Here is a 21,145-nt window from a genome sequence, read left to right on the forward strand (position 1 = left end):
ATATCCAACCATATACACAGTAGAATTTTAATGCCAGACGACTCCTCATTGAACAATGCATTGTCAAAATAATGATCGTTTGCCCCAAGAGACAAAGGTTTAATAAAGACCCTATATACTGCGGATGCATCCGAAAGAAACACCATAGATACAATTTATAAGGATGTCTAATCTTACCATTTGCTGTATGCCTTTTAATAATCATCTTCTGTGGAATATTCAGACTTAGAGCGACATCCCATTCCTGGTTTTGCAAACCCTAAGCTTGAAGTCAAAATATGTTTTGAACCGTTTAGGATATTTTCTCGGCTGTCTTATTACTGGCATTCCATCACACCTATTTCTAGCGACCCCACTCGTTAGAGTGATTCAGCTCGAAGGCCGTTTATGACCTCCCTCTTTCCCCCATATTTTATAACCGCATTTTCCTGCCAATTGTGGGATATGCATCATGTGGATTCCCGGAAGATTGGAACCATCATTTCTATGAATGTGAGTATTGATTTGAGAGGACAATTAATTAAAGAACCTCCTAATCTCCATTCCCTTACTCCTGGATGTAAACAACTGTTAGTTAGTACAAAAGAAGATTTTTACACACTTCTAAATTTTCCGGTCCGTCTATAGGACCGGAAAATTTCGATCCTCCTTGCTCCTCCAACTGCAGCAAGAAGGATCTTGCTGTAGTTGGTTGAGCATGAGCCAGATACTGAATGGCAGTTAAAAAGGGCATGGCAAGCTATATTATAACGGAATATTATTATAGTAGACAGGGTGGATGCAGGATGAGTGGTACCGTTCTGATTATAGGTAGGAGTGTACCCTGTGAACACTACAGCTTCTAAAGAATCTCACGATACATACTCCAGATTCCTCTTTCACTAACAGGTCATTCAGAGCAGTTATTGGGGAGACCGCTGACGCTTTTCGGGCACACTTGTATCGGAGAAATTGGGGCTCCAGCGGAGGGTTAGACCACCACGATTAGCCTGTTGGATTGCATTGTGGTTGCTTCCTCGATGGATGACATGTGATGCTATTGTGGTTCCATGAAATGTACATGGAGACTGACCGAGGTATTGTTCTGTACTATTAACTGCTGTACTGTTAGAGACTGTTCAGGTTTGAGGAAAAGTTGAGTTCTTCATTGTGACCACAATTCCTAGTTTAGATTTATACTTCCTGGATTGGACTTCTACTTATGATTTTGAATCTTCATGGTGCACCTACATGTTTCAATTGGATCTTTGGAGATCCAATTGAAACATGTAGATCATCACAACCTAATGTTGGGATTTTATAGTGTAAGATAACCTTCATGGTATTGCACTGTGATATTAACAGTACACTAAGAAAGAATTGACCTTCTACGAGGGAATCTGAGATAATTGTGCATCAACATTGTTCAGTGGTATAGCATTGTAAATAGGTTGCAGGATTGCCAGGAAAGTTGGCTGGGATTGCATTTAGCCAGCCTGCGATCCAGAGGATATGTAATGTAATATTCATGGTGGTGCATAAAGTGTTGGAATAGTTTCTTTCTTTACACAGTTTGATTATAAATAAGAAATAAGACCCAAACACGCGAATTACACATGAGTTAGTTTCAAACAAAAGTTAAAATAATCGTATTTTTGTGTTAAATAGTCGTAAAACCTAAACATGAGGAACCTTAAAAACAGTCGAATGGAATCAATACCGTAACTATAGACGATCATGAGCACCAGGTTCAACGCAATTTCTAGTGCATGGATTCCCCCAGAACGAATCGAGCAGTGGAAGTGCCACATGACACAGTTAACACAGCTCCGTAATAAACCATTAACGACGTTCGAATGTGCAATATCGCTACATTACTGCGAAGCTTTTGACGCCAGAGAATACACGATTCTTCTGTGGCAGAGGCCGGAAGCAGTTGGTATTTAGGTTTCATGCACTTCTTAAAAAAAAACGAGACATTAAAAATTTACGCTCTTGCCTTTACTATAATACGCCGCAGCGGCGTATTAAACATTTACAGCGAATGTCACGCATCTGTTCTATGCAAAATGATCTGTTTAGAAGATACACAGCCGCAGAATACTGGGGAAATAATCGGCAAATCAATAGACGAATCCATACTTGCATACGGAACATCTTGATGTCGCTGCGCGCCACAAAAGCTCAATAAATGAACCGTGCTCGGCACCAAACAGGGCGGCCACGCAACGACATATTTCGCTCGTCGTTATAAACCACCAATAACTTTTTTACGAATCACGGTAGGCTTTTTAACACACCCGCGTTATTATCATAAACTGACTCGCGTAATTATTTCTGAGAGCTTTGAAATTGCGGTCTTCTCCCGTTGAAGATTATAATCTTGCGATTATAATACTGTACGATTTCAGGGGGATACTTCAACATCAATTTCAATATTAACACCTTTTTTGTTGTTTCTTTCTTGGATCAGCCTTCTACTTGTGTACTCCAACGATCCAATTCTCAATATGTTCATTGACAGGACGATTGCGTACAGCTGTAAATTAAATTGAACTTAATGAGGAATTTCCGAGGTCCACAACATCAGATTTCAACGGAATTGCACCAAGTGATACAAAGTCTACTCTGTCACACGGAACCAATGCTTCAAAAGTCATTGGTACTGCGTGAAGTAGACAGACGCCTCCTTCAATTTCCCATCACCTCTAATTACGAACATTTATATCCTTCCCTTCTTAAACCATAAACAGATAAAATGTTCTGTTTATACTCGCACACGTCAAAGGAGTTTATAATTAATCAATTTTACAAGAATAATATTAATAAACACTTCTTCAGAATATTTACTAGTGAAATGGATGAACAGGGGTGGCTGGGGGACCTATCAATTTGAATATCAGGCAATGGAGAATATTCACAGCTATACACCAACGCCATTGATGCCACCTGATATTAAGATAACCATAACCCAAAGGATGGGTAGTAATCTTGGCAACCGTATCCTTCCCTTGTCTGAAGAACATTTCTCCAACAATGGAGAATGATGGTCTTGTTTAACTCACTAGGAATAGATCCAGTGAAATACTGTCAGTAAGAAACACTGAACAAAATCGCGTTTCAGGCACCTAAACAACAAGGCTAATGTTTGAAGACAACTTTGTGAAAAAATAACTTGCTCAAAATCATTAAGGCAAGGTCTGGATATTTGGATCACTTAAGCACTTATAAGAAATTTAAACTAATTTTCGCTTTCTTGAGAATTATAATTTATTTATTGTTTGAAATAATAAATACTGTACTTAAATTGTTATAAGAAAATACGAAAAAATGTATTCGTGTCTGTGAAAAATTAGAAAACACAGCTGTTATAAAATGATAAATTTATAATTTTATCCTTGGGGATAAATGGCCCATTGAAATTTTATTTGGATCAGCCACATTAAATTCGTATTTGAAATGAATTGTCGAAAAATGAATTAGGCTCTCATACAGTTCGCGCGGTAGCACAGCAGCATCGTCACCGTCCTCCCACCACCGAGTGAAAAAGAACCGGGTTCTAATTCCGTCGATGACGCGAGGAACGTTAGTGTTTTTTTTTTTTTTTTTTTCTATTTTTCGCTCCTGGCTGAGTTAGTCGGTCTCAGGCGTAGATAGCAAAGTTTCCCTCCACAGAAACTGGGTTTTTTTCGTCCAGCAAACAGGCAAATCGACTAGAGAACACGAAATTTACAGACCAAATAAAGATATGGGTCGATGTAATCAATTACGGAGGACCCTAATATCATAATTTGGTTTTTTTTTTTTTTTTTTTTTTTGACCACTCATACAGGTTATAAAGTCCTTTCCCGCTTTTAAAAATAAAATCACTCGAAAACTATTGAAAAATTGAATTAAAAAATCAATATTTTTAACAATAAAAAGCGGGTCGAAATTTGAGCACTAGGGGCTAAGCGCTTTAGAACCAAATGAAATTTTGCATTAATTATAAAAAGGGCTGAATCTGAGATTGGTGAATCCGACTGTTTGCTCGTCGTGGTCTTATTCTTCGTCTCCAAGATAAAAAAGCTTGAAGCTGTAGCCCTAACTTGAGTAACCAAATTCGCCTTAAAATGTTGCCTAAAGATAAAGAACTTTTAATTAAACTTTATTGCAAGAATGGCGATAGTGTTATTCCTGGCCTTAGAGCGTATCAGAGGCCTACCAAGTCCTAAGCCTGGAAGTGGTCATTCGTCAGCATTACAATGTGAGGTTCAAAGAATTGTTGAGGATACAATTCCATTGGGCGGTGGTGAAAATTCCATCGAGATTTTTTATGGCGACTGTGGAATTGATCGTCAATAAAGATCGGTGAAAAATTTAACCTTGGTGTTAGTTTTTAAATTTATCACTGTGAGCTCTTCCTGATGGCTAAATTTCGAACTAATTTTATTGTTTAAAAAATTCCCGTATATACTGATTCCAACGCAACAAACCGTTTTTCGAGACGACCTATAGTTTTCGAGTTATAAATTTTTAAAAGGGAAACTACTTTTTAACTACACTATATTAAATTAAAATTAAACACATTTTTGATTACGTAAGCCTACAGATGATTACAAGCATTTTCCAGATTTGAGACTTTTTGATTGCGGCAGCACAAATTTCATAATAACTCACAAAACGAAACTCCCACTGAACCCCAGCCCCGATGTTTTTAAAGGTTCATACTGAAGTCCACAGAATCGACAATTCAATTTTGCATCTTATGCTGCAATAACCGTCTGTTATGTTTCTTCCTGAACCTTCAGTAGACTACAAAGTATTCCCTAATTTAGGTGGAGCTCCAGAAGAAATCGCTCACTGGCTGCAATAGTGGCAAAAATCAAAAATCGCAATTCTGAGATAATCGATGAGAAAAATTTGGCTTTTAAAATTAGCTTCTTTAGAAACAATATATTTCAACAATTTCTTTAGAAGAAATTGTTGAAATATATTGTGATTCATCTCATCATACCCAGTGGTACTGAAAATTAGGCTGGCTTGATCGACATTCCCTTATGGGTAACCAGAATTTCGAAAGTTTAACCCCCCCCCCCTTTTTCGAGTTGTGCCACTATTGCACCAACAAACATCCATAATTTGTGACTGACTTGAGTTTCCTAAAGATGGAAGGTAATTAGGATGAACAAAAAATAAAAAAAAAATTAAGCAAGAACTTTATTTATATTCATAAACTCAGGAACATGTATGAACTACATTTTAATCTTTAAGAACAAAATTGTGGTAAAGATAAATAAGAACAAGAAGTTAGTATGAAATTATTGGTGTACAAACAAGCCAAAATTTGGAAGAATTTAGTCAATTTTAGAAAAATTTAATCCTTCCGTAAATTAACTTTTAGACTGTTATAAAAACCGGCGTGACATTTGGGAATTGTGTTGTTGTTCAACAAACATTGAAGGTCATGTGCTTAATACCTGTCCAGCTGAGCCTTAAATTTATTTAGGCTATCAACTTCCACAACAAGGGATGGAAATCTGTTCCACCAACCTTATGTTAATTACTTTAAGAAATTAATATTGACTGGATTTCTTTTTAATATTACTTAATATTGTTTTTAGAAGAGATAGCCATCAGGAGAGAGGATAAAATAGCCAGAATACTATTTTCCACAAAAGAATTTTATTTTCATCATTTGATCTATTTAGGTCTAATACTCTTGCAGGTTTGCCTACTCTTGGCTGTATTTTGGTTTATTACACGTGAATTGGTCATTTTCATCGCAGAGGGTTGTAAATTTATCTTTTCAATATTATCAGCGTTGTTAAACCTTACTGGGCATAATAGCCTCAACTGGCAAACTTTTTATTAGCAATGGTATCTAACGATTCAATTGTCTGATCCCTTTTTACAAACTTTATTAATAGTTTTCCGAATCTTGGCTTAGAGGATGGAGAAAGAGGATTGTTGCACACCCACGTAGAAGCTTTCCGATGAAAATATTTCTTCATAGGTTTAAACACAGAACGGTTGAGGGGTTAAAGAACATGAATTGCATAGGGTCGCAATCAGAGAAGTTCAATTTGATTTCTCTGGTACGGGGCAGAAACGGAGGCATCAGCAGCGCCAACGACCATCAACAGGATTTACACTGCTGGCTGTTACCTACGAGAATAGCCGAATATCGCCCAATTTCATGGGCAACTGCCAACCTCAGTCTACCGATAAATAACTACCATTGCCAGTGTCAAAGCTAACTGAAGAACTACGATTAGTCTTCAAATCAAAAATGTTTTCGGAAGTCACTTGCAGCTCAAACTTAAGAGATCCCCGCGCCTGACATATCCCTCCAACGAACCTACGGTCATTGCCAAGGCCTTGGTACCGAACAACAAACTCGTGCCGTCCGACTGTTTAACCAGCGCAACTGTTGACAAGAATGCATCAGTTAGACTAGGACCTCGTATATTTTGCTACGAATGTCAAATACAGGAGGTCAATGCAGACATCTGAACGATGCGTTCTTTGTCTTCTAGTGACAACAGCCTTATAAACCTTCAGCCAAAGTCCTGTCACACATAATCTCTTAACTGATGTGATGGATCACAGCAATAGCACTCTATCTAGAGATGTGCTTAGGAAATCTCAAAGAATCGCCAATTAACAGTACAATGACTTTCATCATAGTCATATGCAGGTGTTAACCACCTAAAGAGACGTTCTCTGATATCGTCCAAGTTTCTTGAAAGAACTACAAGCTGGCACAGCCACTATGAAAGAATTAACTACAGTTACATCCCGAACTGTTCCCACTGTCGATGACGTTTAATTCTTTAAATGATGCTTAATTCTTAACTTTAATCCTTTTCTGCTTGATTATGCATGATCTCATTATCCTTCATCCTATTACGCAGCCACACAATTTTGTAAAATCTTTATAACTAATTACCTAAAATTGTTACCAATCGTGTATAATTGTGCGTTCTGAATGATACATACATTGCGTTATAATCTTGTAAAATACTACAACCAAGAAGACTGTGAAGGGTATTATGTAGAGCACCTACGTGTAGATGGAATGGGCGAGAAAGTATGAACGTCATTTTGGGTGATTTGCGCCTTATTGATTGGAGCGTGTTGGAAAGAAACTGAACATGAGGTATAAAAGTTTAAAATCTACTACCATAAATGCAAAAAAAAGTAAAGAGCAAATTATATGAGACCCTTACGCAGTGGGCGCGAGAGGCGCCTCCGTAGCCAGGTGGGAAGGAGCAGCAGTGCGTAGCACACGCTTCTTGATTAGACCGGGGTTCGAGCCCGTCACCACCAAATACGGAGGATGCGGAAAGGTTAAGGAATGACCGCCGCATATCCTGGAGCAATATGGCCTTAGTTGCTAATGCTCCTAAAAACCAAACAACAACAACAACAAGTGGGCGCGAGTAAATCATTGACAATCCAAATGATGTAACTAATGAACTGACTGCATACTTTACGTCGATCTTTGGAGAAGAAAGACCTTTCACGTGAAAGACCCTTCGCTATTGAACCTGAACGCTGTAAAGTCAGCGATATCGAAATTACAGAAGATTGTTTGCTTGGAAAACTTTTGAGCCTGAAGGCAGTTATGGACCCTGTGACGAACTGCATATACCAAGCTATTTTTAGGAAATTAGTGACTGCATGAAAAATCATCCGGATTTCATTAGTCACCGATCTTGAACCGGAGAAGCACCAATGTATTATATCGCCAGCCCATAAAAGTGATTCAAAGAATGAAGCGGATAACTACAGGCCGGTCTGAATTCAGTAGTAGGGAAATCACGGAGGTAATAATTAAGAATATAATTCAGATTCACCTAGACCTGGGTTTCTCAAGAGAACACTGCATGGTTTTGTAAAGGGAAAATTTTGTTTTTCTAATCTGGCACAATATTATGGTGTATTTTTTCTTGCATCCAACTCATTAGTAGCATCACTAATCAGTTGGATGCATGAAAAAAAAAATCTGAATCGTTTGTTTATTTGAACTTTAGTAATGCATTTGACTCGGTTTCGAACGAGAGAAATTTTATATAATCTGTAATACTGCGATCACAAATAAGATCATTAGGTGGAACAGGGGCCGGCGACATGACAGGGTGAGGGTTATAATTAATTCTGCTCTTCGGAATAGACCAGAGTTAAACGCGTAGTTCGTCGGTGATCTTACAGAGTCCGCTTATATTTTTAATTTTCTAAAATGACAGTGACAAAGGGACAAGGTGTGATATTAAAATCTGCAGATAATGTGAAGATTGGGATTAAGATCAATGCGAAGCAGGGCTCCTTTGATGACTGGAGTGGACTTCAAGGTGAATAGATAAGTGACAACTATGTTTTAATGCTGCAAAATGTAAGGCGTTAGTATTAAAATTAGTATCAGTTTGCCTAAGCAATCCAGGAAACAGACCCATTCAGCATCTATCAAAAAAAAAAAAAATAATAATAATAAATAAAATTTTAAAAAATAATAAAAAATAATAAATAAAAAAAAAAACTCTTTCATTGTTGTACCACCAAAAATTTGCTTTCGCATTCAAATTTTAACTTTACAGAACTCTCCGCCTCAGCTGCTTAGCAGATAATATATTCCAATTTTCCGTCGCTCTATGTTTTTTTTTTTTTTGTTTGTATTAAGTCTGGCCTCTGGTCCTGAATACTATATTTCAGATGCAGCTCTCTTCATCTTCTCATACAGCCGGAAAATTACATCCATCTCTCTACTTCTCATGGTTCTGAAAATCATAAAGAAACACCACGTGCTTTTCTGGTTATCTCCTTACACGTCATGGTAAGTTTCATATCTGATCACATCATATAACATTTTTTTTTTTTTTTTGTCCAGAATCGCTTTTATCTCCCGGATTTTTTTCTCTATGTAGAAAACCTTACATTTAGAAGCAGTCAGCCTCACTTTACATATTTCAGAGCATTATCTGCAACCAATTGAGTCATTCTTAAACAAAATAACCTGGTTCTGTCCTTCAATTATTCCTACCTTTGAATTATCAACAGACTTTGATAGCTTCCTCCCTCGTCAATGTCATTAAGGAAGATCGGAAACAGGAGGCCCTCTCCTCCCCCAATTGCTGAGGGAGTCTTCACTTTCTACATTGGCCCACCTTGATGAATGTCCATTTATGGCAGAACACTCTGTCGCCCCTGATCCAACGAAGATCTTACCAGTAATCACAATTTGCTCAAGTTTATATAAGCAGCCCTTCATGCACAACTTTATCAAAAGCTTCACCGATGTCAAGGTAAATAATGTAAAAATCCAAATGTTTTATGACTTCGTCATAGTAATTCGCTAGACTGGTCAGGAAAGACTTTCCCATCACAAACCAATGCTCTGAACCATTGAGATAGTCCTGTATCGTGTCTTTGCTCACTGACTCCATGATCTTACCTACCACAGAAGTCAAACTCACTGGTTTTTAGTTGCTCATCAACTTTTTCTCACGTCATTTATGGATTGGAGGAGAAGGTAGCACTTCTCTAGTCCAGGAATCATCGTATTAGACCCCGCGATTTTACTTCCGGAGTCTAATAATGATCTTATTAACATGCCCAACCGGCCGATGCAAGCAGCCTTTAACTGCAGACAATAATCATCTCTTATACAAAAGTATAACAGGATGTTTACCGCCCACCCCTTTGAGCTGTTTGGAGTCACTAAGGAAAAGTCAGTCTTCTGAAGATTAGGGGAAATTTCCTTTAGTTGCTGGGTGCCACACTGTGATCTGACTGGGGCACCATCCGAATAGTATAAGAATTCGCTATGTCGCGAAAGAAAGAGTCAAGAGCTGTAACAAATAGGACAGCAGCTGAAAGGTTCCCCTTTGAGGGCAGCACTCTAGATGGTGAAGTCGATGCTCAAGCTGTTTGTGTACAACTTTAATTTTTCATTAAAATGAATCAGGGCGGTGCAAGAATTAAAGTTGCACTGCCCTTTCACTCACTTTCACTCAATAATTAAACACTAATCCTCGATTATAATTCTATAAACCCTGTGCAGAATCCAAACGACTCTCAACAGAAAAGATGTTAGGCATAGCTGTCTTGGATATCAAATAACCATCTCGTCTTCAGTTTGCGAGCTTTTCAAGATGAACACCAGAGATGATGGAAGTGAAAAACATAAGGTTTTTTCCTAACTCGATTCCTAACTTGGCCTTGGTTTGGAAACAAAATTTCCTCAAATCTAAGTCTTTCCCTCATGGTATAGTAGAATAACACCGTGGCCACTTTTCTAGCCGCGAGGACGAAATAAAATAAAGTCCATACAGAAGCCCTTGGCTTCGAAATATCTAATTCAATTCAGACTAATATTTTCTGCAATTGATTGCTTCCTGTGTAGATGTCTGTATTAACTGACACGTGTATACACATCTCCCTCCAACATTCTTTTATGAGCAAGGACTTGCGTCTCTAATATTACTGCTCTTTAATGTATCTAACATGGCTAATTATCCGGCAGGCTAATCCCCTTAATCATTAGTTTTCTCTGAGGTTCGCTGGCATTGTGCGTTGCTTGCTGGTTCCAGTTCCTTCAAAGGGCCGGTGCACAAACGGAGACTCATTAGGATGTAGATTCGAGCCTTTTATTAAGTCGTAAAGCGTCTCGTACGAACCCTGAAAAGAGCGTTTGCTGACGTCGCAGATTGTATCTGTCGATAAAGTGGTGTGGAACGCTGGGATTTCACGTGCAATGCGAACCCACACACCGACATTAAAAAAAAAAAAAAAAAAACAGCCATACGTAATTGGGTTAAAAGATTTAACACTTTGGAGAGTGTCGGGAGATGAAACGGAAATGAATACTCGGCAATTATCCCCTTGTGTGAGGCAATCGGCCCCTGAACCAGACAAAGGTTTAAACACTCAGACCCCAACTCAAGAGCCCGGCTCTCTCTCTCTTTCATTTTCTCACATGTCTGGAGTTGCTGTCTTGAGAAATACACGGCAACCACTTTTAACTAAGCCACGATCCCTCCCTCCCCTTTCATGACCACTCGAATAACCACTCCTTCGGAGAAAATGTTTATTCCAATTTTTTTTGCCAAGTCCGAGCAGAAAAATTTCCCCGAGTTTACAGTATAGTAATAGTGAATATTATTTGGTGTTATTTCTTGGTGGACAGATTATTAGGGGCATCTGAAAAGATAAAATGAACAATCGAAGTGGTACAGGAGCCACGGTGGTGTGTTGGTGCATATCGGTATTAAGGGTATACCAAGAATAAGATGTAAAGCAGTCGGAGGAAAAAGCGCCATTAGAAACCTTTAGAAGATGTTGGCTGCCTCGATATTGCACTACTTCAAATCAGAAAATCAAGGAATTGTACAGTATTAGGAAAGAAAAAAATATATATATATTCATAGGGCAAGTTAAAGTTACCTTTACATACATTTGGTGCCTCAAACCTTTTTATTATGTTTCCATAGGAGCAACACTGAACTGGAGAAAATTAGTACAAACCCAAAGCTGCAGTGGAAGTAATAGTTACATCATTTCGATATCGATTCCAGAAGAGTAATGCTGCCCAATGGTAATCAACCTCTTGTAGTTCTCGCAACATGGCTGGTGTAACTGTGTAGACCACTGTAGTCATCTTAATTCAATTCGTTCATATCAGTTGGCAAGGCGGGACACAGGAGGCTTGTTCAGATTCTTAACATGACCTCCTCCTGCCAAAAAAAGTCCAAATGTGTAAGGTCCGGTGAGCCAGTTGACTGCAAAATTGAACTGGCGTTCTGTACCTATCGAAGCAGGCTCGAATATCCTTTTAGAAATTAGGGGCTGCGCCATCTTGTTGACAGAGTACATTGTCCAGATAATCCCTAACAGTTTGCGGGATTAGATAATTCTCCAGCATGTCGCGATATATATTATCATTATTATTTCTCCTTGATGGGAGAAATAATACCTGACGGGTACTGGTACCAAATGCAAAGGGTAATTGTTATGTCCGGTGTTATTGTTGGTTGAAGGACTCTCTGACTATCCTGCAGGTTATTATTATTATAAAACCTTTTTCTCCTTTGTGGGTTCTTTTTGGTTTTTTCCCGCCCATGAGGGATATCCGGACCAAGTGGGTGGTTGGTTGTGTTCGGTTACTATTATTATTATTACTGTTGGTCGAAGAACGCTCTTACTATTCGGGATTGCGACTTTCCGTAGTTCCATGTAAGCGTTCTCTGAGAGGCCTATTGTAGCTAAGTTTTTATAGAGGCTCTTTGGCACCATGTCTGTGGTTGACACGATGATTGGGATGGTCATTACTTCTCCATACGCCACATATCTTTGACTTCCTGTCTTAGGTGTGAGTACTTCCTGATCTTTTCCTCTTATATTTTCTGGAGGTTGCTGGTATTGGGCCCCGCTATGTCCGTGAGGTAGGTAGCAATTTCCTTCTTGTCGATTAGGGTTATATCCGGTCTGTTGTAGCGGTCTCTAGTATGGCCGGAGGTTCGTATTTATAATATGATAAACTTTCTTTAATTAAAATGGTATTTTGTCCTAGCTTCTAATCTGTTATCCTGCCCACCTGGTCGAGTTTGTGAATGTACTCCATCTGGGTGATCACCCTGCGTCCCGCAGTGATGTGCTGGATTGTTTCTGGGGCCAGGTGGCATCGACGACATGTGCCACCATCTGTTACTCCGGAGTCCTTAGCGATGTATTTTCTCTAGCTCCTGGTGTTGATTACCTGATCTTCGATGGCGAGCATGAATCCTTCGGTCTCGGGGAAGAGCTTCGCTCTCGTGAATCAAGTGTTGGAAACCACCTTATCGATGTAGTCTTGATGGAGGTCATTGAAATGTCTGCGATGGAGAGCCCTCTTCGTCTATCTTTCTGTTTTTGTTTCTTCTGTCGCGTGACTGTGTGAGTAATAGAGACATGTTATGCAAGAAAGCAAGCGTATGAGCTTATGTAGCATCAGTCAAAAAAATAATAATAATAATAAAATAAAATAAAAAATTCACACAGCCATTCCCTCTAAACGTTTGTCCAGTTCCTCCTTAAATTTAATTAACCTATCAACTTCCACAACAACAGATGGAAGTTTGTTCCAGCAATTAACCACCCGCTGGCTAAAGGCAAATTTCCACACATCTATTCTACAATTGTATTCCCTCAATTTGAATTTATGCCCCCTTAGATTTGTAATCTGAGCAAGCGGAAGAATCCCGTCAGAATTCAGCGTGCTCAACCCATTCAAGGCCTTATACTCCTCAGTCAGATCACCTCGCAGGTGCCTAGTCTCCCGCCGCTGCAATTTGAACTTAAGCCTCTCTTGGTAAGAGGATCCCTTCGTTCCCCTCACCAATCTTATTTCCCTTCTCTGTACACGCTCAAGCAACTCTACATCCTTCCTAAAATGAGGCCTCCAGACCTGTACACAGTACTCAAGACGCAGCCTGACCATTGCCTTATACAAAAGGGATAATCACCTCCTTTTCCCTGCTAGCAAAATTCCTGTATATCATTGACAAAACGCCATGACCTGCTCTTGCAGCCTGTCTGCATTGTTCAGAAAATTTCATATCTGACTGCATAATTACTCCCAGGTCTTTTTCATTTTCTACCACCCTAAGTGTAGTACCACACAGTTGGTACATTCCTCTGTGGTTACTTCTACCCATATGCAGTACTTTGCATTTGTCAATGTTAAACTTCAGTTGTCACTTCTCAGCCCATCTGCCCAAATTTTCTAGAGTGTTGTCTCCTTGTTGAGGTTAATGTTGTATGTCCGTTTGTCTATCTTTCTTATGGCGTGGTAAATTACCTTTACTATTATTATTATTTACCCACAAAAACTTGGACCACCATGGGACAGCTATGTGCCAGGAGGATGTGCTATTTAAAGACTGAGGTACGAGGTACTACATGTACAATAGGTTACAAACAGAGTACATGCGGGCTCGACTCGAGATATTTACAGAATTGTACTTATAAATAAAAGGTTGAAATAATATAAAAAGAGTTTGAAAATTATACATATAGTCTGAAGTGAAACAAAATTATTTGTAGTAAGGCATTCTTAAAAAATAAGTTAAACTGCAGCCATTATCAATCCACTGCAGAATGGAAGCCTCCCCAACGATTCATGTTGAGGTTGTTGTTATTTGGTTTTTAGGAACATTAGCAACTAAGGCCATATTGCTCCGGGGATATGCGATGGTCATTCCCTGACCTTTCCGCATCCTCCGTATTTAGTGGTCACGGACTCGAACCCCGGTCTAATCAAGAAGCGTGTGCTACCACTGCTGCTCCTGCCCACCGGGCTACGGAGGCGCCTATTCATGTTGAGAGAAAAGGACCATAATCTGCGACGCTGGTGCAATAAAGATATTGGTCCAGTGTAGGTTGGCAGATCGACCGTATTGAGCAGTCAGGGGTATGAACTCCGATCTACTCAAAGAGCGTGTGGTACTGCACTCCCGCTTTTGACCACTCGGCTAACATCCAAAGAATTTTTCCGTTCAACGTCACAGGATGTACACAATAATCTCCACATAGCCCAAGAAAGATTGCGCTTAGAGAAAAAAAAAAAAAAAACTACAAGACGATGTTTTTCAAAATACATACCTTCAAATCCACCTTTAAGGGGACGAATAGATGCCCCAACTGTATTATCATTAATCTCCGGCCTAAAAAAGGGGAGAAGAGATCACCCTTCTTCTGTGGCTATCGCTGAAATCTTAACTCTCTGAGGGACATGTTTCCTACCAATATCTTTAAAATCTTCAACAAATTACGCATCCATCCGCATAGGTTTTGCGAAGTAAGTTCTACAGAAAGAAAAAAAAACTCTAGAGAACTGTTATCAAGGCATTATTGATCAGGTGCAAGTGTCCACCGCAGATTGATCAGATGATAACAGTTCTCTAGAGTTTTCTTTCTGTAGAGCTTATCTTCGCAAAACCTATGCGGATGGATGCGTAATTTGTTGAAGATCTTAAAGATATTGGCAGGAAACATGTCCCTCAGAGAGTTAAGATTCTTCAGCGATAGCCGCAGAGGAAGGGAAGCAAGAGACAGGGTGATCTCTTCTACCCTCCTTTGGGCCGGAGATTAATGATGATATAGTTGAGGCATCTGTTCAAATCCATCTTAAAGGTGGATTTTAAGGTATGCATTTTGGAAAACATCGTCTTGTAGTGTTTCTCTAAGCGTAATCTTTCTTGGGCTATATGGACATTATTCTACATCCTGTGATATTGGACGGAAAAATTCTTTGGATTTTACATCGTGGAAACAGATAGTTATAGCAAAAAACCATCAACCTTTCCATAACGCAAGTCCTTGATCTTCGGCGAGTCGAGTCCCCCCCCGTTAGAATTGTGGGTGTTAAGATGATTTTGTTTGCAACAACTACCTGTTTTCACGGTGTAAAATCCAGGTTGGCATATAAAATAGTATACTCTTGAAATGGTTTTGCAGTAATTGTGTTTAACCACCTCAGAAGCCATTCCATTAAATAATCCAACCCTAGGAAGGCTTAATACAGTAATGGTTTCTGAGACAGAGGGCCAAATCTGATAAAATCTGACCAAATCGTAAAGTGGGATAGGTATGACAGTCTTAAATTATATTTCTTAATAAAGTTCCTAATGCCGACTCTGAACATGCACCACTCTCGACTACCTTCTCCTATCTGGAAGTCCAAAGTGTTGCATAAGTTGCCTTCTGTACTTGCTCAAAGGGTATCATATAATTTAGGATTTTCGGCTCATTTGAGTTCCAAAGCGACATGTGTCTGAACTTTTATATATGGCGCTTAATTCTCCTTTTTTGAAACCGTTTGGCAGCTTTGTGTTCATTTAAATGGAGTCCATCACAAATCAACTACTTTTACAACTCGATTACGGTCGTTGCATCTTTGCTCGACTGTTTTCAGATCGCCCAAAGTAAAAAAAAAAAAAATTAAAACCATCTGCATTGCTTTTGATTGTGGGCTAGGAAAGGGCAGTGGTGCAGCAAACTGCGTAGCAAAGAGGACGCCGCCTTGTGCGACTCCCTTGTTGGCTGGCTATCTCTGGAATTTCCGTTAACGACAGTTGTTTGCCTCGCCCTCATTGTGCTTGTTATTATCCAAGATATGTCCAATTAAACGGAAATATTCCATTAACATTAGTGGCAGCGATGGAAGTATCGTCAAAAGCGGATGAAACGTCTAGGAGGACAATATCAATTACTGTCTGTAATTAAGGGCAGGTTGAATTCGACGAAGTTTCCATATTTGTGGTATTTGGTCATTGAATGACCACTGAACGCAGGCAACCTGGTCTATGCCAGAAGCAGTGAACTTTCGGAGTACTGAAGATTTATTTTTCAAATAATTTTTTGAAATAAGCATCGAATAGCTACAGGCCTGTTGCTTTTAGCATATTTGGGGTTGTTACTTTTGGAGTTGTTGTTGGAGTGGGATTTATTGGCGCAAGGGCTGCTATGACCATATTGCGCCTGTTACTTTTGGGAATTGGCTTGATGTAGTAGGTGGTGTTCCAAATTTTGGGAAAGTGGTTTTCTCTTAAGATTTTCTGAAAAATGTGAATGATGTGTACACTGCTGATGTCAATCATGAAGAGTCAGAATTTATGGGCCAATCATGGTTTTATTTTGGAAGCTGTTTATTGTATACGATATAATTCCTATTAATTTTTGATAATTTCGAATGGACCAACCATTCTCTTTGTGTTAGTTTCATTATCGACTCGATTTTCTGTCAGAGAGGTTCCAAAGGTGGTTTGGATACATTCTGAGAAAATGCTTCTTATGAGATTTTAAGGATTTTTTTTTTCTTTCTTTTCTAGTACGAAACTACAGCTGTACATTCTATTGCGCCTCTTTCAAATACGTAACTTGGAACCTCCAAATAAAAGCGTATCTGGAATTTTATTATGATTATGACTTTTTGAGACCTGCCTCACACGGGTTTGAACTGGTGAATATGACTTTTAAAATTGTTCGATGTCTGGCGTTTGACTCCAGGAGAAAGTCCTTCGCCGCCAATGCCAAGAGGGAAGCAATTTGTGTTTATCATCCGTAGATTATTGCTATCGCCAAATGATCTAAGAAATGAGCCAGAAACGAAAGTGTCCGCTACAGCATCTGCGCCTAGCGCTTTCGGCCAATTACCTTCAACTGCACTGGAACCCTGCCAAGATGTGTCTCGCGCATAATTGTCAGTTGAAGCAACCCGGACAATGAGATCTGTTCTCGCTCCTCCGTAGCCACACCAGTTTCAACACCAACCAGAACGTATTTCCACCTTTAGGGCGTCACAGAAGGGTGACGTGTCGAATTACGTCCGCTTACACCATCTTCGGTTCCTCAAGATCGTCCTGATATCTTAATACAAGAAACAAGCTGCGTGAAGCCTGTCCACAAGGGCCGATTGTACCGGACGTCATCGAATACAAATCTGTTAAAAATTCTTTGTAAGTAGGAGAGTTTTATCAAACGCAACAATGCAGTTTTCGGAAGGATTTTAACTTCATTACAATGCTAAGTCGTGTGTTGGAGTAGTCAGACATTACCAGATCTGCCAAGAAATAACTTGGGGGACGGTGCAAAGTATCGGGGAACGAAGCCGAGGTAAAGGTGCACTCCGGCTGCCGTAGGAGGATGAACACCCCTCGCTCCTTTGAGCGCAAAGTGGAAAAGCAAAAGGTTGCCGGGCGACAAAGACAAAATAAATTATCGTTTTCAGTGGGCGTGCATTGCAAGCACCTCAGCTTAAGCCGTGCCTCCCATGGCAACGGTTGCGGGTGAACAACTTTTAAAGTTTACTTGCGTAAGTAAGAATTACCGGGATTTAACCGAGGCACATCTCCGAGTAGAAAATTTCTGTCGAACAGCTGCTTCAGAACGCGAGAAAAGTGGGGCTGAGGAAGAAAGGTTTCCTTATTGGTTAGGACCCGTTTTCGAAACGGATAAGGGATGCCAAATGCCCCCCCCCCCACACACACACTCGCCGCGGATCTGAACGGCAAAGCGACTGGACTTTTATCTCATTGCGCCCTGGATAAAGAAGAATATCTTTCCCTCTTTGTGTGCGCTGCTGTTTCTAGCTGGAGAGTGTAGGGGGAAAGGGGTTGGGGGAGTTAACCAAATTACCCTGTGTGTACTCGCAGCGAGGTTAAGTAGGCAATGACGTGGCGTGTAATTTGTGAGCGAGCAAACAGCTATGGAGTTCTTCCTTTCGGTATCTTTTGCCACTGTGATCAAGTAGGTGCTTCCTACTTCAGATTGTACCGATGCAAGACACGCGGAGGTAGCTTTGATCGCTATCTGCCGTATCTCGTCCTACATTCTTGTACGGTTTCGGGTTATAGCCTGCCGATAATTCAACCGACCGCAAATGTAGATTACTCTCGACAAGCGACGCATTAAAGGCACTCATTACCTGCAGAAAAGAGATCAGCTGTTTACACTCTCCCCATTGGAGCAGGGGATGCACACCAGACGCCTCTGATTTCTGTGTCAGCGACAGAGATATTTCACAGTGACGTCCGTCCTCTCCGCCACCAGATCACTCCGATGACACATAAACACGTTCAAAACCAGATTTCACAGTCGCTCTCAAATGTCATCTCCAATGTTCGTCTCAACCAGCGCTTACATTTTTAAAAATAATGGAGATTATCTTCGTTCTAGAGGGCAGGATTCGATTGCCCCATCAAAAAATAAAACGTACAATAAAAATAAATACAGTTAGTAAAAAAAAATAATTTTTAAATTTCTCAAGGTTAAAATTTATATAAAGGAAATTCTTCGAGGCAAGAGACATTGGCAACAAGCTCAGTGTAAATCAATGTCCCAAGTATGAAACACGAGTTCGTTTCTGCCCTACGGAATCACACCCACTTGAGCTTGTTGGTTAAGAACAGGTTGAAGGTGATTTTCTTCTGTGAACACAGTTAGTTAGGTCTCGACACGATCCTAGCCAAGTTCTGGAGGAAAATATCATTTGAGATGAATAGATTACGCGAATCAAAATTTTTTGGAATTCAAACGATTCCTCAAAGTCAAAAATAGTTAATTTTGAAGAGTATCAGTGGTACGATAACATCAAGACTCATTATCAGTGTAAGAAATTCAAAATATACAGCGTGTCCATAAAGTCCTTGTGCTCTTTGGTTCTATATAAGAGATGGCTTCAATAGAAGAGAAGAGAACTATGTCCTCTGGGTAGCAGAGCTGAAGTCCATATCAGCAGAGATAAGAAAACTCACGACCCATTACCCAAAGCACAGAAATTCAGTTTAAAACTGAATGAATAAATTTAAAGAGAGACTGATTAATGGTAAACCACGGACTGGATTTAACGAGGACAAAGCAGCATCTGTTGAGGAAGCTTTTCAGCAAAGCCCACGAAAATCACTAAGACGGGCATCTCTGGAAATCGATGTTCCTAAAGAAACAGTGCACAAAATTCTTAGAGTGAAATTGCACAAATGACATTACAAGATTCATGTACATCAAATGTTGCTAGAAGAAAATCCCCTAAATCAATGTCTGGTGTGTTATGGGAAAAACACGCATGATTGGTCTTTTTTTTTTTTTTTATCATTTTACTACTTCGCTTGGTATATTTAACAATTTTTTGAATGAAATCTTCCCAAACAGCTGGATCGGCAGAGGTGAGCCAATTGCTTGGCCAGCTCGCTCAGCCGATTTAACCCAATTGGAATTTTTTCTATGGAGGACATGTTCAAAGTGATTTATTCCTTAAAACCTCGCTCTTTAAATGATCTTCCTACTAGGATCACAAATACAATTAATTGCCTTAACTGAAACAACCGGAAAACGTGTTCTGGAACTGCAAAATCGTACTACATTATGTATCAGTAAAGATGGAGATTATGTTGAATCTTGACAATCTTATGATTACATTTCCAACAACCAGAATAAATTTCCTTTCCAATGCATTGTGTATATCTCGTACACAAACTAACTTATTGCAGTTTTAAATTGCAGAAGGACTTTATGGAAGTGGGATGACAGACGCACCTTTGCTCAACACTTCGCCCATATGAAGACAAAAAATATTCCCCGCTTTATGGGCTACTAGACAGGAACTGGTAGGAGTTAGGGATCCTCAGCTAGCGACCAAGTACATTTTAATGTGTGTCCTGCCAATTGCAATGTATGCCTCGCAAATCTGGTCTTCAGCTCCAGATTCACATTATAAGTCCGTCCTTGGGATCGAGTACTGGTTCTTGCGATGGCTTAACAGAGTTGCTGGCCACCCTTTTATTATCTCAAGGGCCATTCTCTACTCAAACCTTAACACCACATCCTGGATGCAGCGGACAATTAACAGGAACATACACACTCTCGCACAAATGCTCACAGGCAGAGTAGATGCTCCAGTCCTGGATAATATTCTAGTCAAACCGCGTGCCATTGCTAGACGTTGCGGAGAAGTAAATAATCCATTGCGTTCAGTCCTGAACAATCTTAGTAGCCTGCAAAGATTCTTCCCATCAAATGCAACAAAAGTATTTAACTCACTACACATAGATGCGGAAAAACTGAGTGAGGATGCAAACTACCGGAAAGAGATCTTCCAGGATTCGTACAGACTTACTGAAATATGAATCGGCTGCAAAGTACCAAAGATTTGTGGGCAAAAGTGAAACTTTCTGCTTTAAGAACAATAATAATTTGTTGACTCGAAAAATATACTTTCTGTAACAGTTATGTAAGTTATAGATGGAATTATTAGTGAATTGTAAATATATGAGTTATAGAATGTTTGTACAGAATGATTAATGTGTAAATACTGTATATATTAAACATAAAATGTGTATAAAATGTATTTCGGGACGAGACTACGTGTTCAGTATATGTAACCCACTGCACGTGGTATCTCGTACCCTGATATGTACTTAGCACCCTCCTGGCACTTTGCCGTCCCGGGGTGGTTTCCTTATGGAAATAAACAGATAATAATAATAATAACATCCCTGTATTTACACAGTCATGAATCCCACGGGACATTACAGTATCGCTAGTTTGATACCTGTTGACTTGTACAATCAAGAAATATGGTAATTTAAGAGTATTCAATAACTGTTGAGACACTAGGAAAAAATATCTTTGAAAGATATCGAGTGCCCTTCTA

At 39.6% G+C, this 21,145-nt stretch overlaps 1 protein-coding gene across 2 annotated transcripts in view; it reads right to left on the minus strand.

Annotated features, from left to right (window-relative positions):
* Window positions 1-21,145, minus strand: part of LOC150085139 (uncharacterized) — a 111,212-nt gene that overhangs the window by 31,149 nt on the left and 58,918 nt on the right. The gene's annotated exons all lie outside the window — the stretch shown is intronic.

The sequence above is a fragment of the Mastigoproctus giganteus genome, chromosome 5, assembly GCF_048544385.1.
Source record: "Mastigoproctus giganteus isolate SK-2022 chromosome 5, ASM4854438v1, whole genome shotgun sequence".
NCBI classification, from domain to species: domain Eukaryota; kingdom Metazoa; phylum Arthropoda; class Arachnida; order Uropygi; family Thelyphonidae; genus Mastigoproctus; species Mastigoproctus giganteus.